Below are 25,397 nucleotides of genomic sequence, written 5' to 3' on the forward strand. Positions count from 1 at the left end.
ACGAGTACTGTAAAATCATTTGTTTTATTAAAAATGTCTCCTTCAAGTACAGTAGCAAAAAAAAAGAAAAGAGTATAGATAGTGAAATGTGTGTTAAAGTGAGTCATTTATAAACAAAACTCCAATATTACAAACAGTGCTACATTACGCCGCGAGTGAAAAGAGAGCTTCCATCACCGAAGAAAAAGCTGGAAAAACACAATATTCCGTCCGTGCTCAGCCCAGAGAAACCATAAAGTGTAATAAATAAAAGAAAACCCATTTCATTCAGTTCAGATACAGTACATATACAAAGTGCAACATACACAAATACCCTTTATATCATTACATTATAAATTATTAGTTAATATGCACAACATTTTGCAATGCTGGTTCCAAGGTGAGACACTGGTGTAAACACATTAAGACATTCTCTTAAGTTTGGTCGAAAAATATTTACCGACATACGTGTCAATAATATTGCATCATCAATATAATAATAATAAGTACAACGCCCACTCCAGAGTTAACTTTGTACAAACCAATAAATATAAATAATAGAATTTCCTGGCTCGTGAAGATTAAAAATTAGACCAAATATGCCCCAAAGAACTACCGGGGGCCAATTCAGTTTTTAGCAGCATAATTGGCATTCCTCATCACATGAAGAAAAAAAACCCTGATATATTTTTTTTATTTTAGTAAAAATGTTAAAAGTAAAAAAGAAAACACGGCAATTAAAAGAATGCGAGGCTTCGTTAGTTTTAGACGATGCAGCCCTCTCTGCAGTATAGGTTAGAATGCTTTAGCCCAGAGCCGCTCAATCGGCCTATTCAAATGCTCAGAGATGCATTAGGACAGTTTAGATTAACCTCAACAGCCTGAGCCTGGCTTGGCCAGCCTCAGAGCCAGGATTCACTGAAGACTCCCCTCCCCACATGTGAATCCACCGCTAGGAGGCTGACCAAGCCAGGCTACCAATAGCCTCCATCAAAGTTGATATTAGGGGCCTCAAATATAAAACATGTAGAAGCATTATCATCATCGGTTCATTTTTAAATAAACACTAATCATGTTTTTGTACCATCTCTACTCGACTTTTGGCTCAGATACATTTTTTACATTTTTTAGACTTTTCATACATTTAAAAAATACATTTTGATTTGGCCGATTACGCCAAAAATCTTAATTGGGTTCAAGATTTGATTTGATTGCAAGCACAAGGCGTGCCCTTTTTTTTTATAACCGAGACTCCCCTTTTTGTGTGATTAAATCCTGCAAGGTAATTTAAAGTGCGTCATCGTCACTTTGTTTCCAATGATTCTGCACAGGATCTCTACAGCTCGTCGTCATTATCATTCATGTAATAATAATAATAATTATTATTATTATTAATCATTCATGTCAGTGGTTTAAGGTTTTTAACCATTTTCATATCAAGGTCCATTATTTATTCGGAATTTGAGCCACGGCCGGACCGCCATTTGATGGCATTTAGCCTCTCAGACCCAAAACTAGAGAATATGTTGTTGTCTTCTACGTTCCCTATAATCGTGTATAGACTTCTTGTAAATCAAGCAATGCATTTGTTTTAACAGTAATGTAGAGCTCTCGAGAGCGTACAATGAAACCAAATGGGCGCGCATGGAATGGATGGATGGGGTCCATTTTGGTTTCATTTTACGCTCTCAATAGTTAGAGAACTATTAAAAAACGGTCCATTTGGTTAACAACTCCATCATCATCATTACCTGAGGACCACCGGGAACCGCTTCAAGGTTGAAAAACACTGATTTATGTCATCTTAACAGCTACGTTGGTCGGCCTCGCTCCCTCTCTCTCTCACATTCATAAAAAACAATCTTTCCTTAACAGTGTGGCGACGGACCCAGCCAGCAGGGCACTCCTCCTCCTCCTCCTCCTCCTCAATCCATTGATCTTCCACTCGTCAATAACAGCCGTCTCTCCAGCTGGTGTCTCGAAGGGCACTGAAGGTGGACAGGCTCTTTGGGGGGTCAATAAACTGAGTGGGGGGGAAGAGAGAGAGAGAGAGAGAGAGAGAGAGAGAGAGAGAGAGAGAGAGAGAGAGAGAGAGAGAGAGAGAGAGAGAGAGAGAGAGAGAGAGAGAGAGAGAGAGAGAGAGAGAGAGAGAGAGAGAGAGAGAGAGAGAGAGAGAGAGAGAGAGACACAGAGAGACAGAGACACACAGAGGCAGAGGGAGAGAAAATTATTGTGGGTGTGAGGTGTGGGTGTGCTACTGGTCAGATCATCAGAAACACTGGACTCACTGCTAAAATCTAAAATATCTAAAACCACATAAAGACCTCCAGGAAAGTGTTCTAAAGCTTCTAAACGTCATTAACATAAATATATTGTTGCAGTGTGTCCCATTAAGACAGAGGTTAGAGTTAGATTTAGTAGTCGGACAACGCTCAAACGCGATGTCGGACAACGGCTGATGACGTCGATGTAGGGAATGTCCATACTGGCTCTGATAAGGACAGTTTAGACCCGAGGACAATTATACAAAAATCCGGACAGTTTTCTGAAAAACCTCATGGTTCTAATGTCAGTGGTTCTCAACCATTTACCAAATATACAACCAAATATGTTGTTCCAGGCACGCCCCCAGAAGCAAAGATACGAGTTAAAAAGGTTCGAAAGAAAATATAAATATATTCCAACTTTGACTCATTTTCCCCCCGGATTATAAAAAAAAGAATCACACACGTGTGAACTGAGTGGTGCAACATACTCGTGCTCCTTGACGTACACGAACAAACAAACAGGTACACAAACAGGTACATGGACATTGCTGGTTGTAGGAGTGGTTGCACCACTCAAAAATAGCAGATCTACAAGCTCGTAGCACGGCACTCAGTGCCGCGCTACGAGCTTGTAGATCTGCTATTTTTTTCAACACCAAAAAGGATGTTCCCGCCCCGGAATGGGAAGTGATTTATAACCATGAGGCTCACAGCAAACAAACACCGCCGTGACTTGGTCGTCACCCCCGTTAAGAGTTACCTATACCTGCGTGCTGGTTGGCTGAGCTTGCTGCGGGGGGGGGTGGAGCTTGTTGTGGCGCCTATGAAGGAGGCGGGGCGAGGCAGCCCACTGCTGCGCGGCGGCGGCGGGGGGGTGGCGGCGGCGGCCGCGGAGGCGGGGTTTGAAGTGGGCGTGGTGGTGGTGCCGCTTCCGGCTACTTTGCCGAGCAGCGGGATCCCACTGCCGAACCCGCCAACACCGCCGGCTCCAAACCCGCCACAGCCGCCGATGCTGGTGGTGGAGGTCGACATGGAAGGCGCTGAGCAGCCCTTGACGGTGGGGCTGACGTACGCGGTGGCCTTGAGCGGCTGCCGCGACAAGGGCACGAAGTTCCCCACGCTCTGGACTCGGTTCTGAAGCTGGCCGGGGGAGGGAACTGTTGGACACACACACACACACACACACACAGAGAGTTTGTTTGTTAAAGGGATTGCGACATAAAAAATAAATAAGATTTGTTGTAATTTTTCTTAAATTAGTTTTCCTGAGCTCAATAGAGCGTTGCAGTCCCTCCCCCTTTCAGAACAACGAGTGGCCCAGGAATTGAATCCCAATGCATTTTTCCCCATAGGCATTTCTTACATTTTTTATAGCCAACTCTTGTCGTGACAAATCATGACAACAAACACAATTTTTCGGGCCAAACAAAGAATTAGAAAGTAGAAAAGAACGGCAGGTTACAACACTTTTTTTTGTCGTTTTTCTTCTTTGTAATTATTTGTTTGGTCCAAAATATTGTGTGTGTTGTCATGATTTGTCACGACAAGAGTTGGCTTCGTACGACGCTTAAAAGGTCTTTAAATAAATAATTTAAGAAAAGCCTATTGTAAAAATGCATTGGGATTCATTTCCTGGGCCACTCGTTCTGAAAGGGGGAGGGACTGTGACGCTCTATTGCAGCCAAAAAAAACAGAACTTTAACATTCAGTAGATTTTCTGGCTCAAACAGGTGCTCTGGGTTTTGTTTGTGAAGTAAGAGACAGAAAATCCCATATAATTATGTCAATGGGATTTGCCAGCAGATGTCACTGTTTGGCCTGTTTTCATTGCAGCTCAGAAAGACTTCCAATCCCCAGAGAAAGGACCTTAAATTAAATGTCATCAAATGGTGGTCCGTCCGTGGCTCAAATGCTGATCAAATAATGGACCCTGATGTGAAAAGGGTTGAAAACCTAGTTAGAAATACTCAAATAGTAAACTAAAAAAGGGCCATAGCATGAATAGGGATGCCAACGATTAATCGATTTTCTGATTAATTGTCGGGGGCCAAAATATAGGCCAATACGTAAGGCTGCATGATATATCGAACATGTACCTTCATCAGAGTGGAGAATATAAGTATAAATCAAGTTGAGCAAAGCCACTCTCTCTCTCTAACAGACACAGTTAACGATCGCTTGTTAAGTGCCTGCCAGACAGACAATTCGATGAAATGAAGGCAGTTGTAGAGTAGAGTGTAGACTATAGTGAACTGAACGTTTTCTGTTTATATCAAGTACTTCATACCAGCCCCTTATGAAACTACTTCTCCCCAAATCCAAATGGATTTCGTTTTCCATCCTGAATGGCAGTAACTATAGCATACAACGAGAACTGAGAACGGTTTGGTTCATATAGCGTGAAGTTAAATGCTGGCGTCTCACTGGAGGACTGCAGGCGAGCCAACCCACTGGACGAATCAAAGCTCTGGCTGTTACGAAGCAAGGAGGGGCTAGTAGTAGTAGGAGTGACGTGATTGGCTGAAATGCTGGGCACGCAGGTCATGCTGGCTTTCACCAGGTTGGGCATGCTCCTCCGCAGCTTATCTAACAGAGAGACACAGAAGCACAACGCCACGGTTAAACACTTTAACACATTTGGACTTGACAGTTTTTCTGAAAAAGCTATGTTTCTATGTCAGTCGTTCTTTGATTTTTCAAAAATAGCAGACCTACAATCTGCTATTTTTCAATAGCTAAAGGCAAGACATTTTGACCTGAGGACCATTACCCCCCCCCCCCCCCCAGAAGGACCCCCCAGAAGCAAATATTTGAGTTAAAACATTCACTGTGAAAGAATACTGTATATTCAAAGATTTGCACACATTTTCATGATTTTTCTAAAATAGCAGATCTACAAGCTGAAGCTTGTAGATGTGCTATTTTTCAACAGTTAGTTTAAAACGATGGTTAAAAGCTAATGTTTATAAGTTATGTTATAAGGCGACACAGATGCGTTCTCAGGTCTAAATGGGTTAAGCCCCGTTATACTTCATCATTGTACAACAAATGGAACAAAATACAAAACCTGCAAACACTTAACGGACACATTGTGAGCTTGTACAGCTGCCATTTTTTGTTTCCCCCACAAAATAGGGGACGCACTAAACGCAACAAAATGTAAAAAATGTGTATGAGATTAGATGGCCATGGTATCATGGCTGGGAATCACGGTTCTCTTTAACTCAGTCTTTGGCCTCTGAGAGTTCAAGCTACAATGCAGCTACAAAAAGCAAAAAGCTCGCCATTATCAAGCATTCAGTAGGTCAGTTTAGGTCGGTCAGGGTTATGGACTAAGTATTTAGTAGGTCAGTGCAGGGCGGTCAGGGTTATCGACTGCCCAGTTTTAACCCATTCTGACCTAAGATCAGATTCTAAAACTGTCTTCTACATCCTGACAGTTTTCTGAAAAAGCTATGTTTCTATGTCAGTCGTTCTTCGATTTTTCAAAAATAGCAGACATACAAACTCGTAGCGCGCCACTCGGTGGCGCGCTATGAGCTTGTAGATCTGCTATTTTTCAATAGCTAAAGCATAACATGATGCTAACACCTAAATGGGTGCCCGCCCAGAATGGGTTAAGTAGTGCTATGGAAGTATTTTGAATACAAAATGCGTTCAACTCAAAATGTCAAAACTACTGTATGTATTTGTCATTATACAGAATCACATAATGTTCCCTCATAGTAGGCAATTAGTAGGTAATTAATAATTGATTAAGTGTGAATAGAGCACAAGCACACAAAAAAAACCCCACCACCACCAAGATAAACTTACGATCATATGCGGCTGGATTTCCAACAGATGTTCCCCCAAAACAATATGGCCAACAACATGCATGGATGATATACATAATTATGGTAAATACACAGACATGTACAAGAACATCAAATGACTTTAGTTGACCCCTCACCCCACCTAACCCCAATGTCAGAATCCCCCATCCCTTATACCAACGCTAGAGATGTCCCAATACTGGATCGGTATCGGAAAAGCATTAGATCAGCCTTTATTTGGTCATATTGGGTCATATCGGTATCGGCGAATATGCCAGTCTAACCACCGATCCCACACAGGGGTAAGGGGGTTGACACTATGCCAGTCTAACCACTGATCCCACACAGGGGTAAGGGGGTTGACACTATGCCAGTCTAACCAGCGATCCCACACAGGGGTAAGGGGGTTGACACTATGCCAGTCTAACCAGCGATCCCACACAGGGGTAAGGGGGTTGACACTATGCCAGTCTAACCAGCGATCCGACACAGGGGTAAGGGGGTTGACACTATGCCAGTCTAACCACCGATCCGACACAGAGGTAAGGGGGTTGACACTATGCCAGTCTAACCACTGATCCCACACAGGGGTAAGGGGGTTGACACTATGCCAGTCTAACCAGCGATCCCACACAGGGGTAAGGGGGTTGACACTATGCCAGTCTAACCAGCGATCCCACACAGGGGTAAGGGGGTTGACACTATGCCAGTCTAACCAGCGATCCGACACAGGGGTAAGGGGGTTGACACTATGCCAGTCTAACCACCGATCCGACACAGAGGTAAGGGGGTTGACACTATGCCAGTCTAACCACTGATCCCACACAGGGGTAAGGGGTTGACACTATGCCAGTCTAAGCACCGATCTGACACAGGGGTAAGGGGTTGACACTATGCCAGTCTAACCACCAATCCCACACAGGGGTAAGGGGTTGACACTATGCCAGTCTAACCACCAATCCCACACAGGGGTAAGGGGTTGACACTATGCCAGTCTAACCACCAATCCCACACAGGGGTAAGGGGTTGACACTATGCCAGTCTAACCACCAATCCCACACAGGGGTAAGGGGTTGACACTATGCCAGTCTAACCACCAATCCCACACAGGGGTAAGGGGTTGACACTATGCCAGTCTAACCACCAATCCCACACAGGGGTAAGGGGTTGACACTATGCCAGTCTAACCACCGATCCCACACAGGGGTAAGGGGTTGACACTATGCCAGTCTAAGCACCGATCTGACACAGGGGTAAGGGGTTGACACTATGCCAGTCTAACCACCAATCCCACACAGGGGTAAGGGGTTGACACTATGCCAGTCTAACCACCAATCCCACACAGGGGTAAGGGGTTGACACTATGCCAGTCTAACCACCAATCCCACACAGGGGTAAGGGGTTGACACTATGCCAGTCTAACCACCAATCCCACACAGGGGTAAGGGGTTGACACTATGCCAGTCTAACCACCAATCCCACACAGGGGTAAGGGGTTGACACTATGCCAGTCTAACCACCAATCCCACACAGGGGTAAGGGGTTGACACTATGCCAGTCTAACCACCAATCCCACACAGGGGTAAGGGGTTGACACTATGCCAGTCTAAGCACCGATCTGACACAGGGGTAAGGGGTTGACACTATGCCAGTCTAACCACCGATCCCACACAGGGGTAAGGGGGTTGACACTATGCCAGTCTAACCAGCGATCCGACACAGGGGTAAGGGGGTTGACACTATGCCAGTCTAACCAGCGATCCCACACAGGGGTAAGGGGGTTGACACTATGCCAGTCTAACCAGCGATCCCACAGAGGGGTAAGGGGGTTGACACTATGCCAGTCTAACCAGCGATCCGACACAGGGGTAAGGGGGTTGACACTATGCCAGTCTAACCAGCGATCCCACACAGGGGTAAGGGGTTGACACTATGCCAGTCTAACCACTGATCCGACACAGGGGTAAGGGGTTGACACTATGGCAGGTAAATAAAATGTTGGGGCATGTGGAGTTTGCTTTGGAGTTGCCCAAACTGCAAGTGCACATTTGAGTGAGGAGTCTGCTATAAACACAACACGAGATATATAGCTAGATAGCTATAAACACTATTCCCGGTCGGTGGACTTCAAAATAAGATTTTTTTTTCTTTTTGTATTATTATAAATATTATTCTCGGTATCGCCTAACACAGAAATTGTGGTATCGGAAACGGAAAAAGTCAGGACATCCCTAGCCAACACTAACCGAAGCGTGCAAGAAACGATACAGTAATTCAGCATAACCCCAAATTATAACCCCCTAATCGGAATCTTTTCCCAAATGTAAGCTCTAAAAATAAAGAAATATTAAATAAATAAACATTTTTTTCAACCATAAAAACAAACCATTGCTCTTCTGAGGAGTAGAGCAGGGAAACTTTAACTGGCAATTTCTCAAATCTTCCAAAATATTAAAAGGAGAATTTCGGACTAGAAGGCTTTCTTAACTTTTATTTGTAGTCGTTACGTCCCCACCAACAATTAAGGTCCAGGTGTTATTTTGTGCAAAAGTGCATTTATTGGCTATTTCCCCTACCATAAGCCCTCAATGAGGCTTGGGTTTTTTTGTGCTAAGTTGCTTATATCCATCGAAATAAGTAGTACCGCTTGGGATACTATTTACATTATGAAGGGAGGAGGATATAAGAGATAAGCGAGTGATGGAAATAAGCGAATTAGCACTAAAACCCAACGCCACCATTCAATTCAATTCAATTCATTGGGGGAAATAGCCAATAATTCGCCTTTGCACAAAAATAACACCTGGACCTCTTTGGTCTGGTGGGGACGTAACAACTACAAATAAAAGGTAAGAAAGCCTTCTAGCATGGAATTCTCCAAGTACACCACACACACACACACACACACACACACACACACACACACACGAGGAACCGTGGCGCTCACCTGATCCGGTTCTGAAGGACTGCTGTAGGTCGGTTGCGTAGGAGCTGCCCATACCCAGACCCGCCACGCCCATACCCAGACCCGCCACGCCCATACCCAGACCCGCCATGCCCAGACCCGACATACCCGCCATGCCCAAGTCCATACCCAGGGCGGCGTGGTGGTGGTGGTGCTGCGTAGCCCAGCCTGCGGAGGGACAGGGCGGGGTGGTGGAGGAGGAGGGAGGGGTGGCGGAGAGCAGAGAGCTGGTGCTTCTTGGCCAGTCTCGGAGGCTGCTGGAGAAGGAGGTGTGGGAGTGGGAGAGGTCTCGGAGGCTGGAGTCTCGGAGGGAGGAGAAGGTGTGGGAGTGGGAGAGGCGGGCGAGGCGCGGCTGTGGCGGCGGTAGGAGCGCGTAGTCTTCCTCCTCCTCGTCGGAGACCTCGTCCAGGCCGGGCACAGCGGCGCTGTGACGATCGATTGATTGATCGATTAGTTTATTGGACAAGAGTACAGTCAAACAACAGTTATATAGTATGCGGTGTCACTGAGCAGTATGGGTGGGAGGGTTAAGGGATTTCTTTATCTTTTATCAGTGGTTCTATGTCAGTGGTTCTATGTCAGTGGTTCCATGTCAGTTTTTTTTTGATTGATTGATTTATTTATTAACAGTTTGCAGAATTACAGTACATTTCAAGCACAAACTCAATACAAAGACTGTTAACTGTGAGTGGACGACCCAATTAAGCATTACACTTGTTTACAAGAGGGTCCACCATGTTCAATTCATAAAAAAACATTTAGAGACGTACAAATAGACACTTCCATATAGTCAAAGAACTGAACAAGAATTAATCATCAGTGGTTCTTTGGCAGTGGTTCTCAAACTATTTCATGTCAAGGTCTCCAACATTTTTATGTAATTGGCCGACCCCCGCAAACCTAATTCTGGGGGTCCTTGACATGAAAACGTTTGAGAACCACCGACATAGAACCACTGACATAGAACCACTGACACAGAACCACTGACATAGAAACCACTGACATAGAAACCACTGACATAGAAACATGGGTTTTTTCAGAAAACCTGTCATGATTTAGAAGACATTTGTAGAATCTGGTCTCGGGTCTAAATGGGTTTTAAAAAACTACAAAAGGGTGTTCCATCCCTTCCTTAACCCCTTCCAAAAGGGAACCTCTTTCGGTGTTAGCATTACGTTATGCTTTAGCTATTGAAAAAGAGCAGATCTACAAGCTCATAGCGCTCCACCAGAGTGGCGCGCTACGAGCTTGTAGGTCTGCTATTTTTTTGAAAAATCGAAGAACGACTTGACATAGAAACGTAGCGTTTTCAGAAAACTGTCAGGATGTAGAAGACATTTCTAGAATCTGATCTCAGGTCAGAATGGTAAACTGTCAGGATGTAGAAGACATTTTTAAGAATCTGATCTCAGGTCAGAATGGGTTTTAACCATAGACTGTAAAAAATATGGACAAAGCGTTCCCCGGGTCTAACATGAACGTAAAATGAAGCCTGAAATCCCTTGCACTGTAAGTCGCCATCTTTCTAGATCCGTTTGGGCCCAGCTGGCCCATTGGCTGGCCCAGACAACGAGGCGGGACTTCCCCCCTTCTTCTCTGTTGGTTTTTATTTTGACTCGAGTGGGTGGGGGATCCCGTTCATAGACTGTAGCGGTAGCCACGCCCCTCAGAACATGCACGACTTTATAAATGGGACCATAATTTTCCAAAAAGAATATTATGACATGAGAAATGAGACTTTAAACTAGTGACTGGAAGCAGAAAGTATTCATGACCATGTTTATTAAGGTAATACGGTCTAGGTGAAGTTGGGCCCCAAAACATGGACTTCTATGGGGCTATGGGTTTTTCTGGGTCCAATGACAGACAGCGCCACAACAGGCCATTATATGAACTTTCAGGAAATCCCGATTTCCTCAGTGGCTTCACAAAACATCTGTCTGACTGCCCCCCCCCCTGGTTTTAACGTACGGTTCGAGTCCAGTGGTCGTACCTGAGGCCGCTCAGGTGCAGGGAGAGACTGCGGCTGCGCCGTGGGGGGAGGAGGGGGGAGGAGGCCGCCATGCTGCTGCTGCTGCTGGCGTAGTCCTGCCTTAGACCTGAGGGGGGCAGACATGAGGAGCAGCGGCAGCGCACGCACACACACACACACGAGGATGACAAGAAGCACGCACAAACACAGGCATCACATGTGCACACACGCACACACAAGAGGAAGACAAGAAACACACACACACACAGGCATCACATGTGCATGCGCACGCACACACACACACACACACAGACAGAAAGGCCAAGCACACAGACGTATGTATGCAAGAGCACACGCCAAACGGAATGACGCACACACACACACACACACACACACACACACACACACACAGTGACCTTTTGACGTTAATGAAGCTGAAGTAGCGATGAGCTCTGAGATCTAGTACATGTTAATATTATTAATTAGGAAAGGAGAGAGAGAGAGAGAGAGGTAGGAGAACAGGAAACGCACGTTTATGATATGAAAGTAAATGACATGACGTTACATCTCACCGCCGACCGGAACCAATATGGCCATAGAAGAGATCCAGTCTAAGTCATTTAAAACCAGTCATTACGACGGCATCGAGGCCCGCCAAAATACACTTTCTTCGACTAAATCACCTGTAGATTAATGGCCGATTCATACTCCTATTTTACCGCTGTTTCGGCGCTGTAGAGCCGAAATGATTTCGGCTCGTCAGAAATGTTCAGTAGCACCGAAGAGACGACTTTAGGACGGTACCACTACCCGCCCCCCCGAACCTCAAATGACGTCACATTGTAGGCTCTACAGCGCTAAAAATAGGAGTATGAATCGGACTAAAACTAGACTAAACACTAGAACATTCCAGGTGACTAAAAATGTGACTAAAACTAAATGAAAACTATTCAAGAGACTATGACTGAAAATTTGCTGTCGTTGGGGGGGGGGGGGTGGGTGTTACTTACTCTCCTCCTGCAGTCGCGCCATGACCTGGACATCGGTGAGGTCGTTCAGCTTGTACCCCTGCAGCAGCAGGTGGTCGTCATCCTCCTCCTCCGTCATCATGGAGGCCACGCCCACCGCCGCCAGCCGCTCGCCGCCGTCCTGATTGGACGACTGGGGGCTGGAGGCGGAGCGCTGCAGGCTGCGGTCTGCGGAGAAAATAACGGCAAATTAATTATTTTTGATGTTCAGAGGTCTTTGTGCCGATCATCCGGTGGTTCGGATGGAAACATTGGCGCCTTTTCTATAGAGCAAGGATGGCTTCATTTTTAGCTCGCTAGCATTGACGCTATTTATTTAGCATTAAAGATGGACGCCACCCCAGACAGGATATGAGTCCAGCGTGTGCTGCATTTAAAATCGGCTCGGTAGTCTGCAGTTGGCTCTGCATCCAGCAGGAGGCAGTATATGGTTAAGATTGATTGATTGAAATATTTATTAACAGTTTGCAGAATTACAGTACATTTCAAGCACAAACTCAATGCAAAGACTGTTAACTGTGAGTGGACGACCCAATTAAGCATTACACACTTGTTTACAAGAGGGTCCACCATGTTCAATTCATCAAAACATTTAGAGACGTACAAATAGACACTTCTATATTGTTAAAGAACAGAACAGGAATTCATCATAAAGGAGGTAAAAAGGGAAAAGAAACATATACAGTGAGGGGAAAAGGGGGGGGGGCGTCTGCTAAATGCCAAAGCAAGAGTCCTTTCCACAGGATGACACACACACACACACGCACGCACACACATATCTTACTGCGGTTGCCTAGGTGAGGGAAGAAGGTGGGCGTCCTATCAGACAGCACGGCGGCCTCCCTGCCCATGGGACTCACAGCCCTCTGGAGGATGGGATGGACGGGGGAGGTGAGGGCCGGGGCTGAGGAGGACAAGGTGACATCATAGGTCAGGGGTCATAAATAATACACCTTGATAGCGACGTCCATCATACCGCCATGGGGAAAAGTACAACACATTCTGGACGGGATCCCCCTTGGTGTTTTAAAGGTATATTCAGTGATTTCACTCAAAAAAAACGTAGGTTTCGTTTTTGGCTGTGGGACCTAAGCCTTCGTCCAATCAGGATAGAGAGTCAAAAACGAAACCTAAGGTTTTTTGACCCCCAGGGGTTAACTGGGGACAGGGAGGAACTCTTTATATGGTCAGCACACTCTATAGTATAGAGAGGATTATCACAACAAAACAAAAAAAATAAGTGATATTTGAATTAAGTGAAATCACTGAATATACCTTTAAGCATTAGGTTATACTTTAGCTTTTGGAAAATAGCAGATCTACTAGTGTACAAGCTTGAGCTTGTAGATCTGCTATTTTTGAAAAGTCGTGAAAATGTGGCGCAAATCTTTGAATATATATTCTTTCAGAGCGAACGTTTTTAACTCAAACTTTGCTTCTGGGCGGGGAGGGGGGGGGGGTCCCTGGAACTACATATTTTCCGATGGGGGTCGGCGGCAAAAAACAGATAATTCTGGGGGACCTTGACATGAAATAGGTTGAGCACTACACAGAATAGAAAAATAGTTTTCAGAAAACATATTTTTGCATGTCTTCTGTGGACTCATTCACATTACACCTAGCTACATGTTTAAGCATTTATTTCATATTTACATGTCTTCTGTGGTCTAACATCACACCTATAGCTACATGTTTAAGCATTTATTTCATATTTACATGTCTTCTGTGGTCTCTAACATTACACCTATAGCTACATGTTTAAGCATTTATTTCATATTTACATGTCTTCTGTGGTCTCTAACATTACACCTAGCTACATGTTTAAGCATTTATTTCATATTTACATGTCTTCTGTGGTCTAACATTACACCTATAGCTACATGTTTAAGCATTTATTTCATATTTACATGTCTTCTGTGGTCTCCAACATTACACCTAGCTACATGTTTAAGCATTTATTTCATATTTACATGTCTTCTGTGGTCTAACATTACACCTATAGCTACATGTTTAAGCATTTATTTCATATTTACATGTCTTCTGTGGACTCTAACATTACACCTATAGCTACATGTTTAAGCATTTATTTCATATTTACATGTCTTCTGTGGTCTAACATTACACCTATAGCTACATGTTTAAGCATTTATTTCATATTTACATGTCTTCTGTGGACTCTAACATTACACCTATAGCTACATGTTTAAGCATTTATTTCATATTTACATGTCTTCTGTGGTCTCTAACATTACACCTAGCTACATGTTTAAGCATTTATTTCATATTTACATGTCTTCTGTGGTCTCTATAACATTACACCTAGCTACATGTTTAAGCATTTATTTCATATTTACATGTCTTCTGTGGTCTAACATTACACCTATAGCTACATGTTTAAGCATTTATTTCATATTTACATGTCTTCTGTGGACTCTAACATTACACCTATAGCTACATGTTTAAGCATTTATTTCATATTTACATGTCTTCTGTGGTCTAACATTACACCTATAGCTACATGTTTAAGCATTTATTTCATATTTACATGTCTTCTGTGGTCTCTAACATTACACCTAGCTACATGTTTAAGCATTTATTTCATATTTACATGTCTTCTGTGGTCTAACATTACACCTATAGCTACATGTTTAAGCATTTATTTCATATTTACATGTCTTCTGTGGTCTCTAACATTACACCTAGCTACATGTTTAAGCATTTATTTCATATTTACATGTCAATTTCAGCTCTGACATTTATTTCAGACATGCTCTAGTATGTGAAGAGCTTACATGTGCTATTCACTTATAAAACAAATAAAAAAAAAGGTTTCTCCTCTGGTGAAAAGCTGGAGTTTGCGCGATGGCGGGCTCTCAGTCAAATCTGGTCACACATGTAGACTGGACTGTGAGAACAGTCGGGTCACACACACACGCTTCGTTCACACATCAAGCGTGTTTTTACCGTGTCTTTCTGACAACTGAGGGGTGGAGCAGGCTCTGGCCAATGGGGACGCACTGAGTGGAGGCACGCCAGACACGCCATTAAAGGGAGAGGCGGCGGGAGGACTGGAAAACATCGAACGCCACCTGGAGACTGGACAGAGAGAGAGAGAGAGAGACACAGAGAGGATTTTCAAAGCACTGCCGGGTAATACAGAACGATCTTAACTACACGCTTGTCCTAAAACATGCAAACATGCAAACCGACAAGACCGGAAAACGTGAACAACTCTTGATCTATTCTAAATCATTCCGTCCAATTCTAACCCATTTTTCACCCTTGTGTCAATCAGGCAGTTTAGTGACCAGGATTACTGCATGTTTTTAGTGAGGGTATACCTACCCTAGGGGACACTGGGAGAACATGTGAGGGTACCTATACCCTATAGGGGACACTGGGAGAACATGTGAGGGTACCTACCCTAGGGGACACTGGGAGAACATGTGAGGGTACCTATACCCTATAGGGGACACTGGGAGAACATGTGAGGGTACCTATACCCTAGGGGACACGGGGAGAACATGTGAGGGTACCTATACCCTAGGGGACACGGGGAGAACATGTGAGGGTACCTATACCCTAGGGGACACGGGGAGAACATGTGAGGGTACCTATACCCTAGGGGACACGGGGAGAACATGTGAGGGTACCTATACCCTATAGGGGACACGGGGAGAACATGCAAACTCCACACAGAAAGGCCCTTTTCGCCAACCCCGCCTTCGGGTATGGGCACGCCACCTGCAGCACCCACAGCGTCCCGAGTCGGGAATCGAACCCAGGACCTCCTATAGCTGTGAGGCGACAGCACTACCAACTGTGCCACCGTGCCCCGCATTCCGTCCAAGTCTAAGAAAAGTTAGACGGACCAATTAAATCGTATACCTCCTGTTGTTGTCGATGGCCTCGGGGGTGTTTTGGCTACATCTAGCTGCTTCAGCCACATCCGGATCCGCTCCGTCGCTAAATGTGCTCCGGTGCTATAAATCGTTGGGTGCTCTGATTGGATGGATTAAATGACCCCGGGTTATTAAATAACCCCGGGGTGTACGGGGTGTTAATCAGTGGCATAATCGGAATAGGCCTTAAACCCATTCTGACCTGAGATCAGATTCTTAAAAAAAAAAATGTCTGTGTCAGTCGCTCTTCGTTTTTTCAAAAATAGCAGACCTACAAGCTCGCTATGAACTTGTAGATCTGCTATTTTTCAATAGCTGAAGCATAACATGATGCTAACACCAAAATGGGTAAAAATGCCACAGCGGTATCTAAACGGTCTCAAAACATTACAGATTTAGTCGGTTTTCACCAGCAATTTTTTTTAATAAATCTACATTTAATTTGTGTACTCATCTCATTCAGCAGCAAATTCAGTTGTGAAAACAGACACTAAAAGAGTATAGGCCATTTATTTATTGAACACATTATTAACCCATTCTGAACGGGAACCCATTTTGGTGTTAGCATCATGTTATGCTTTAGCTATTTTTGAAAAATCGAAGAGCGACTGACATTTTTAGAATCTGATCTCAGGTCAGAATGGGTTCATCAGACCAGTGTGTGTCCAGTGGAAAACCTCGTATGAATCTGATCTCAGGTCAGAATGGGTTAACAGGCTTTGGGCCAATAAGAACCTATAGGGCCCAAGATGAGAGAACATATTACTCCAGTTTTGGCATCACTGCACTGGCTTCCGGTTGTTTTTAGGATTGATTTTAAAATTATTTGACTTGTCTATAAAGCTCTCAATGGTCTCGCACCTTCCTACCTACATGACTGCCTGCCTAAATATGTCCCAAACCGCCCCCTAAGGTCTTCCACTGCTGGCCTGCTCGCTTTGCCAAAAAAAAATGGCAACTAAAAAATACGGGGAAGCAGCTTTTTGCTTCTACGGGCCGTCGGCATGGAACAAGCTCCCACTGTACCTTCGTCAGGCAGCCTCTGTAGACATTTTTAAAGCTCAGCTCAAGACCCACTTCCTCACTGTATTGCATTACTGCTTGTTTTTAATGTTGTTGCCTTGCTTTTCTTTTATCCTCCATTTTTCTGTAAAGCACTTTGAGCTGCATTTCATGTCATGAAAGGTGCTATACAAATAAAGTTTTATTATTATTATTGTGGTCGGAATCGGTCGGTATCGGAAGATATGACCCTGCAGATAATCGGAGAACGGATATACTTTCATAATCGTGCACCCCAAAAAAAGAATCTCTTTCTTTTCACCCCTTCAGAAAACACTGAACCCAGACCCCTAAACCAAACATCTAAAAGCCTGCTGTTACACTGAACCCAGACCCCTAAACCAAACATCTAAAAGCCTGCTGTTACACTGAACCCAGACCCCTAAACCAAACATATAAAAGCCTGCTGATACTAAATTACTATACTAATTTCAACAATAAAACTTTGTAGTTTGCCCTCACAAGACCCAACCAGCCTGCCAGCCAGCCAGCCAGCCAGCCAGCCAGCCAGCCAGCCAGTAACCTGGCCTCACCAGGCTTTCCACCACCTCGGAGGAAAGCCTGGTCTCCGTTTCAAAAGTCTGTATGATCCTGTCGGGAGCGGATGATATCGTTACGTCATGTTGTAGTATTGTTTTGTAGTCATCAGGATGATATCGTTACGTCATGTTGTAGTATTGTTTTGTAGTCATCAGGATGATATCGTTACGTCATGTTGTAGTCATTGTTTTGTAGTCGACGGCCAGGAACAACAGGCGGCAACTTTATTGAGGGAAAAGGAAGTTTCCTTCCCTTTCCCTCAATAAATGCTACAGGCTACGAGAGCTTTTATGCCCAAGCTAGACAGCCAGCCAGCCAGCCAGCACGCAGGCAGGCAGGCAGGCAGCAGTGCCCTCATCACCTCATGGTGCCACAAATCAGCCCGGTCGGTTCGTCCTCTCCTGTCACAGCAGCAGCATCACATCACATCTGCTCTGCTCTGCCCGGCACACAGAGGACAAAGCCCCGTTCAGCCTTCAGCTCAGGGCAGAGACAATGCTCCGTCTCACACCCAGCAGGCAGTGCCAGGTACGGCACAGACAGGGCTGTCTGTGTACGTCTGTCTGTCTGTCTGTGTACACCAGTGCCTGTTGCAATGAATTGCATTTTTATAGCGCTTTTCCAAGTGCTCAAAGCGCTTCACAACGGTTCATTCATTCATACATTGGGAGGTGAAGCGGCGAACAGTCGACGCCAGCGTCCTCACTTCCCACATTCACACACCAATGGTGGCGATCTCACACCGACGACTCACTGGAGGCAACGTAGGGTTCAGTGTCTTGCCCAAGGACACTTCCACATGTAGGACAGGAGGAGGAGGAGCTGGGATTCGAACCGCAGACCCAGGGATCATTGGACGACCTGCTCTACCTCCTGAGCCACAGCCGCCCACACCACTCAGAAGTAAGAATCAATCAATGATTCTGAATCCATTCCAAGCATTTGTTGTCCACGGAAAACACTCCTAAACACTGGCTAAAAAACGGCCATATAGTCACTTGTATTGGCCAGATGTGACAAACCTCGTCACATCTGTGAGATTACGTTACTCGACAAAACACATTGGTGTAGAAATGTCTTGGCAAAGAAATGCATTCCCAGATTGTATTACTATCTCCTCACTATAGTGTACATTGAAACATCCAGCCAAAAGAGAAAGAAAATGTAGAGAAAAAAAAATATATATACATCATCCTTTCTCTATTTTGTTCAAAGTACTGCATTGCTAATCCCATCACATATCCCTTTAGATGTATGTGCGAGTAGGTAGTGTGTGTGCGCGCAATGCAAAATAATGTGCACATACTGTACATCATGCATGCGTGCCTGTATGTGGTCTGCACGCACGCACGCACACACACGCACACGCACGAACGTTGACATGCTTTGAAACATTTTCTCTCCGACAGAGAGACTTCACCTCCTACCGAGTTCATCCTTATGCTTAACAGAGTGGATTATTCACCATAATAATGTTCTCTTGTTTACTGATGCAGTGTACAAACAAATGATCGGTGTACCGATGGGTTCCTCCTGCTGCTTCTCTCCTAATTATGCTCGTCTCTACCGTTCAACCCACACCCGTGTGCGGGCGGGCGGACAGACAGACAGACAGAGGAAGATTCATCGGTCTCTCTCCGGTAGCTCCGTGGATGTGAAATGTAAGCCACTCAATGTAAAAAGCGGGGGGGGGCGCGTGCCTTTCATGTAAGCATGGTTACTATGGCAACGTCACTACCGTACCGGGGTCTGATCAGGCTCCGCGAGAGTCTTACCGCGGGCTCCCAGATACTAGGCCCCGGTGGTGGGGAGGCTGCTGGGGGGGGGGGGGCTCCCAGATAATAGGCCGGTGGTGGGGAGGCTGCTGGGGGGGGCTCCCAGATAATAGGCCGGTGGTGGGGAGGCTGCTGGGGGGGGCTCCCAGATAATAGGCCGGTGGTGGGGAGGCTGCTTGCTTCTGAGCCCACACTTAACCCATTTAGAGCCAAGTTCCATTCTACAAAATGTCTTCTAAATCCTGACAGTTTTCTGGAAAAAAAACATACGTTTCTCAGTCGTTCTCAAAACATTTTATGTCAAGGACCCCCAAAAATATATGTAATGTGTATATATATATATATATATATATATATATATATATATATATATATACACACACACACACACACACACACATATACATACACATAAAGATTTGCACTAAAAAAAATTAGTAGAACTGTGAGCTTGTAGATCTGCAATTTTTTTAAGTATAACAATGCTTAAAACACCCAAAGGGGTTCCCGCCCAAAATGGGTTAAAGAAAAAAGAAAGCCCTCAGCCAGCCCGATGCCCTGGGATAAGGATCAGTGCACGGCTCCATCAACGCTCACCTCCTTTGACGCAACAAGCTGCTCTGCCCGTGTAACCCATGTCTCCTGACTCCAATATTTAACCCATTCTGACCTGAGATCAGATTCTAAAAATGTCAGTCGTTCTTCGATTTTTCAAAAATAGCAGACCTACAAGCTCGTAGCGCGCCGCTCGTAGCGCGCCACTCGGTGGCGCGCTACGAGCTTGTAGATCTGCTATTTTTCAATAGCTAAAGCATAACATGATGCCAACACCAAAATGGGTTCCCGTTCAGAATGGGTTAACCCATTCTGACCTGAGATCAGATTCTAAAAAACGTCTTCTACATCCTGACAGTTTTCTGAAAAAGCATAATTTATGTTTCTGTGTCAGACGTTCTTCGATTTTTTTTTTAATTAAATTTTTTATAATGTAGATCTGCTATTTTTCCAATAGCTAAAGCATAACATAATGCTATGACACCAAAAGGTGTAACTTCCCGCCCAGAAAGGGTTAAAAAAGGCACGTCTCGGAGCAACAGAGAGCGGATTAACCCATTCTGACCTGAGATCAGATTCATACGAGGTTTCCACTGGACACACACTGGTCTGATTAACCCATTCTGACCTGAGATCAGATTCTAAAAATGTCAGTCGTTCTTCGATTTTTTTCAAAAATAGCAGACCTACAAGCTCGTAGCGCGCCACTCGGTGGCGCGATATGAGCTTGTAGGTCTGCTATTTTTCAATAGCTAAAGCATAACATGATGCTAACACCAACATGGGTTCCAGTTCAGAATGGGTTAAAGAGCGGCCGGTACACAAGCTGTTCTTCAGCAGCGCTGGGGAACGTTCCCAGTCTGGGGAACGTTCCCAGTCTGGGGAACGTTCCCAGTCTCTCCTGGAAGCCACGCACGGATGGAATATGGTCACACACACATGAATCCATTTACATGTTTATGCAGCAAAACAACCTCTTTCACACATGGATCTATATACACACACACACACACACACACACACCTCCTCACCACCACCAAATCCTAGAACCAACATTTATTTGGTTCATTTGGGTCAGATTAGGGAAACAAATAGCCGATCTAAAAGCCCACATGAGCGCACTGCGTTTGCGACACTATTAGTGTTTTGACATGTGTAAGGAAGCTATAGGGTTCAAGGTGAATGTACGCAGAGTCTATATGCTCTTTGTTTATAAACCTTATACGGTACCCTGCCATCTTGTTATTTTATAAACCTTATAGGGTACCCTGCCATCTTGATGTGTACTTTAATCTTTACTAAACATTCTTCTGTACTCTGAATTTAACCTTTGTTAAAGTTGAGATCCAGCACAAAGGATTTCAGCCACTCTTTTACGTTGTAACGCTGTGTGACATTGAGGCAATAATACAGCGTAGATTGAAACAAGTTGCTCTCTCTTTATGACTTGAAGTCAGAGATGAGGCCTGTGGGGAAGAAACACTTGGAGCGCACACATGCACGCACACGCACGCAGACACGCATGCCTGCACGCACACACACACACACACACACGCACTCTGATGCAACACGCCTCTGAGCGGCAGCAATTTTCAAGTTCCCTTGAATTAATTAATGGGCCTTTTGTTTCACACCCTTTGTCAGAGAGGTACAACATAACGAGTGAAGTAAACCCCATGGTTGTACCTATAGTGAAGTAAACCCCATGGTTGTACCTACTATAGGTGCTAGTAGTTAGGGTAAATTCTACTATAGGTACTATAGGTGCTAGTAGTTAGGGTAAATTCTACTATAGGTACTATAGGTGCTAGTAGTTGGGGTAAATTCTACTATAGGTACTATAGGTGCTAGTAGTTGGGGTAAATTCTACTATAGGTACTATAGGTGCTAGTAGTTGGGGTAAATTCTACTATAGGTACTATAGGTGCTAGTAGTTGGGGTAAATTCTACTATAGGTACTATAGGTGCTAGTAGTTAGGGTAAATTCTACTATAGGTACTATAGGTGCTAGTAGTTAGGTAAATTCTACTATAGGTACTATAGGTGCTAGTAGTTAGGTAAATTCTACTATAGGTACTATAGGTGCTAGTAGTTAGGTAAATTCTACTATAGGTACTATAGGTGCTAGTAGTTAGGTAAATTCTACTATAGGTACTATAGGTGCTAGTAGTTAGGTAAATTCTACTATAGGTACTATAGGTGCTAGTAGTTAGGTAAATTCTACTATAGGTACTATAGGTGCTAGTAGTTAGGTAAATTCTACTATAGGTACTATAGGTGCTAGTAGTTAGGGTAAATTCTACTATAGGTACTATAGGTGCTAGTAGTTAGGGTAAATTCTACTATAGGTACTATAGGTGCTAGTAGTTAGGTAAATTCTACTATAGGTACTATAGGTGCTAGTAGTTAGGTAAATTCTACTATAGGTACTATAGGTGCTAGTAGTTAGGTAAATTCTACTATAGGTACTATAGGTGCTAGTAGTTAGGTAAATTCTACTATAGGTACTATAGGTGCTAGTAGTTAGGTAAATTCTACTATAGGTACTATAGGTGCTAGTAGTTAGGTAAATTCTACTATAGGTACTATAGGTGCTAGTAGTTAGGTAAATTCTACTATAGGTACTATAGGTGCTAGTAGTTAGGGTAAATTCTACTATAGGTACTATAGGTGCTAGTAGTTAGGGTAAATTCTACTATAGGTACTATAGGTGCTAGTAGTTAGGTAAATTCTACTATAGGTACTATAGGTGCTAGTAGTTAGGTAAATTCTACTATAGGTACTATAGGTGCTAGTAGTTAGGTAAATTCTACTATAGGTACTATAGGTGCTAGTAGTTAGGGTAAATTCTACTATAGGTACTATAGGTGCTAGTAGTTAGGTAAATTCTACTATAGGTACTATAGGTGCTAGTAGTTAGGGTAAATTCTACTATAGGTACTATAGGTGCTAGTAGTTAGGTAAATTCTACTATAGGTACTATAGGTGCTAGTAGTTAGGTAAATTCTACTATAGGTACTATAGGTGCTAGTAGTTAGGTAAATTCTACTATAGGTACTATAGGTGCTAGTAGTTGGGGTAAATTCTACTATAGGTGCTAGTAGTTGGGGTAAATTCTACTATAGGTGCTAGTAGTTAGGGTAAATTCTACTATAGGTACTATAGGTGCTAGTAGTTAGGGTAAATTCTACTATAGGTACTATAGGTGCTAGTAGTTAGGGTAAATTCTACTATAGGTACTATAGGTGCTAGTAGTTAGGTAAATTCTACTATAGGTACTATAGGTGCTAGTAGTTAGGTAAATTCTACTATAGGTACTATAGGTGCTAGTAGTTAGGGTAAATTCTACTATAGGTACTATAGGTGCTAGTAGTTGGGGTAAATTCTACTATAGGTACTATAGGTGCTAGTAGTTAGGGTAAATTCTACTATAGGTGCTAGTAGTTAGGGTAAATTCTACTATAGGTACTATAGGTGCTAGTAGTTAGGGTAAATTCTACTATAGGTGCTAGTAGTTGGGGTAAATTCTACTATAGGTACTATAGGTGCTAGTAGTTAGGGTAAATTCTACTATAGGTACTATAGGTGCTAGTAGTTAGGGTAAATTCTATACTATAGGTGCTAGTAGTTAGGGTAAATTCTACTATAGGTACTATAGGTGCTAGTAGTTAGGGTAAATTCTACTATAGGTGCTAGTAGTTAGGGTAAATTCTACTATAGGTACTATAGGTGCTAGTAGTTAGGGTAAATTCTATACTATAGGTGCTAGTAGTTAGGGTAAATTCTACTATAGGTACTATAGGTGCTAGTAGTTAGGGTAAATTCTATACTATAGGTGCTAGTAGTTAGGGTAAATTCTACTATAGGTACTATAGGTGCTAGTAGTTAGGGTAAATTCTATACTATAGGTGCTAGTAGTTAGGGTAAATTCTACTATAGGTACTATAGGTGCTAGTAGTTAGGGTAAATTCTACTATAGGTACTATAGGTGCTAGTAGTTAGGGTAAATTCCGAAATTCATGCAACAAAGTCAATCATGTTTTCATTTTCTTTACCATAAGGGGGAACCCCCTTTGGTGTTTTAAAGGGTAAGACCACTTTTTTTGAGGTTTGGGTTGTGTAGTTACTTTGCCATGATGCAACTCCAAATGTGGACAAGAAATAAGAAATTACTGCTCCAGTGATTAGAAATTGATAATTCAAAATATGCTTACATTGTATAGCTAAAACAGCTCTCAAAGTCACTCTTTTAGTACGTAAACAAACACAAACAAAGACAATATAGACTATAGAGCATCACCAAAACTCATGTGGTTTTATTTTTTCATAAAAATGTTAGATTCCTGTGGATTTTACTATTTGAAGATCTGGTTCCGGATCCACGGATCCAGTCCGGGTTTTCTTCCCAATAAAATGGACTAATCAACAGGAATCTAAATTTTTTATGAAAAAATAAAACCACATGAGTTTTGGTGATGCTCTATATTGTCTGAATCAACATCGTTTGTGTTTGTTTACGTACTAAAAGAGTGACTTTGAGAGCTGTTTCAGCTACAATGTAAGTCAATGAGGAGCATATTTTGAATTATCAATTTCTAATCACTGGAACAGTTATTTTTTATTTCTTGTCCACATTTGGAGTTGCATCATGGCAAAGTAACTACACAACCCAAACCTCAAAATAAGTGGTCTTACCCTTTAAGCATTATGTTACACTTTAGCCATTGAAAAATAGCAGATCTACAAGCTTGAGTACCGTGCTTGTAGATCTGCTATATTTTTTTAAATCGTGAAAATGTGCCTCAAATCTTTTGAATATATAATCTTTCAGGGCGAACGTTTTTTAAACTCAAAACTTTGCTTCTGGGGGGGGGGGTCCCTGGAACAACATATTTTCAGATGGGGGGGGTCTTCCCTTCCTTGCATTGTATTTTTGTTCTTTGATATTATGTTAAGTGTCTATTTTTTGTACTACGTGCTAAATAAATAAACCTAAACCAGAAACATGAGGTTTTTGAGAAAACTGTCAGGATTTAGAAGACATTTTTTTAAAGAATCGTCCTCAGGTCTAAATGGGTTAAAACAATGCATGACAGCTATATTCAACTGAAAAGTGATGTGGCGTAAACAGTGGTGGGAAGTAACTAAGTGCATTCACTCAAGTACTGTACTCGAGTAAACTTTTGAGGTACTTTCTTTTCCCCATTTTTCAATACTTTTTCAATTTAGCTCCACTCAGATCGAGGTAAAACTTTACTACAGATATTTGAAACCTTTTAGTTACTACCGTTTATTACAAGACATACATTGACCAATTAAGCCTGTCGAATTAAGTCTGTCCATTACAAAATGGCGGATCCATAAGACAAAAAAAAACGTCGTTTGAGCCTGCAGATCTGCAGATTTGTCACCACCGGGGCACACAAACCCCACTGGCGTCGTCGCGAGTCGTGCTCCATCTCCACTCATTAACATCTTCAGGGTGTTAAAGCTGTCTTCGTTCATTCATTCATTCCAAACACGCAGCGGAGACTAGA

The 25,397-nt window shown here is 43.4% G+C and overlaps 1 pseudogene across 1 annotated transcript in view; it reads right to left on the reverse strand.

Moving 5' to 3' along the window:
- Window positions 1-1,927: 1,927 nt before the first annotated feature.
- The window catches only part of LOC308311843 (SLAIN motif-containing protein 1-like), a 28,987-nt pseudogene continuing 5,517 nt past the window's right edge, over window positions 1,928-25,397 (reverse strand). Inside the window, exons 3-10 of the transcript in view lie at window positions 14,991-15,122; window positions 12,811-12,930; window positions 12,009-12,194; window positions 11,020-11,125; window positions 9,009-9,451; window positions 4,671-4,832; window positions 3,013-3,403; window positions 1,928-2,002 (exon numbers count right to left, since the gene is read on the reverse strand). The product of the transcript in view is annotated as an SLAIN motif-containing protein 1-like (transcript). The remainder of the gene's footprint in view (window positions 2,003-3,012; window positions 3,404-4,670; window positions 4,833-9,008; window positions 9,452-11,019; window positions 11,126-12,008; window positions 12,195-12,810; window positions 12,931-14,990; window positions 15,123-25,397) is intronic.

Source organism: Protomyctophum bolini (assembly GCF_963924005.1).
Source record: "Protomyctophum bolini genome assembly, chromosome: 24".
NCBI classification, from domain to species: domain Eukaryota; kingdom Metazoa; phylum Chordata; class Actinopteri; order Myctophiformes; family Myctophidae; genus Protomyctophum; species Protomyctophum bolini.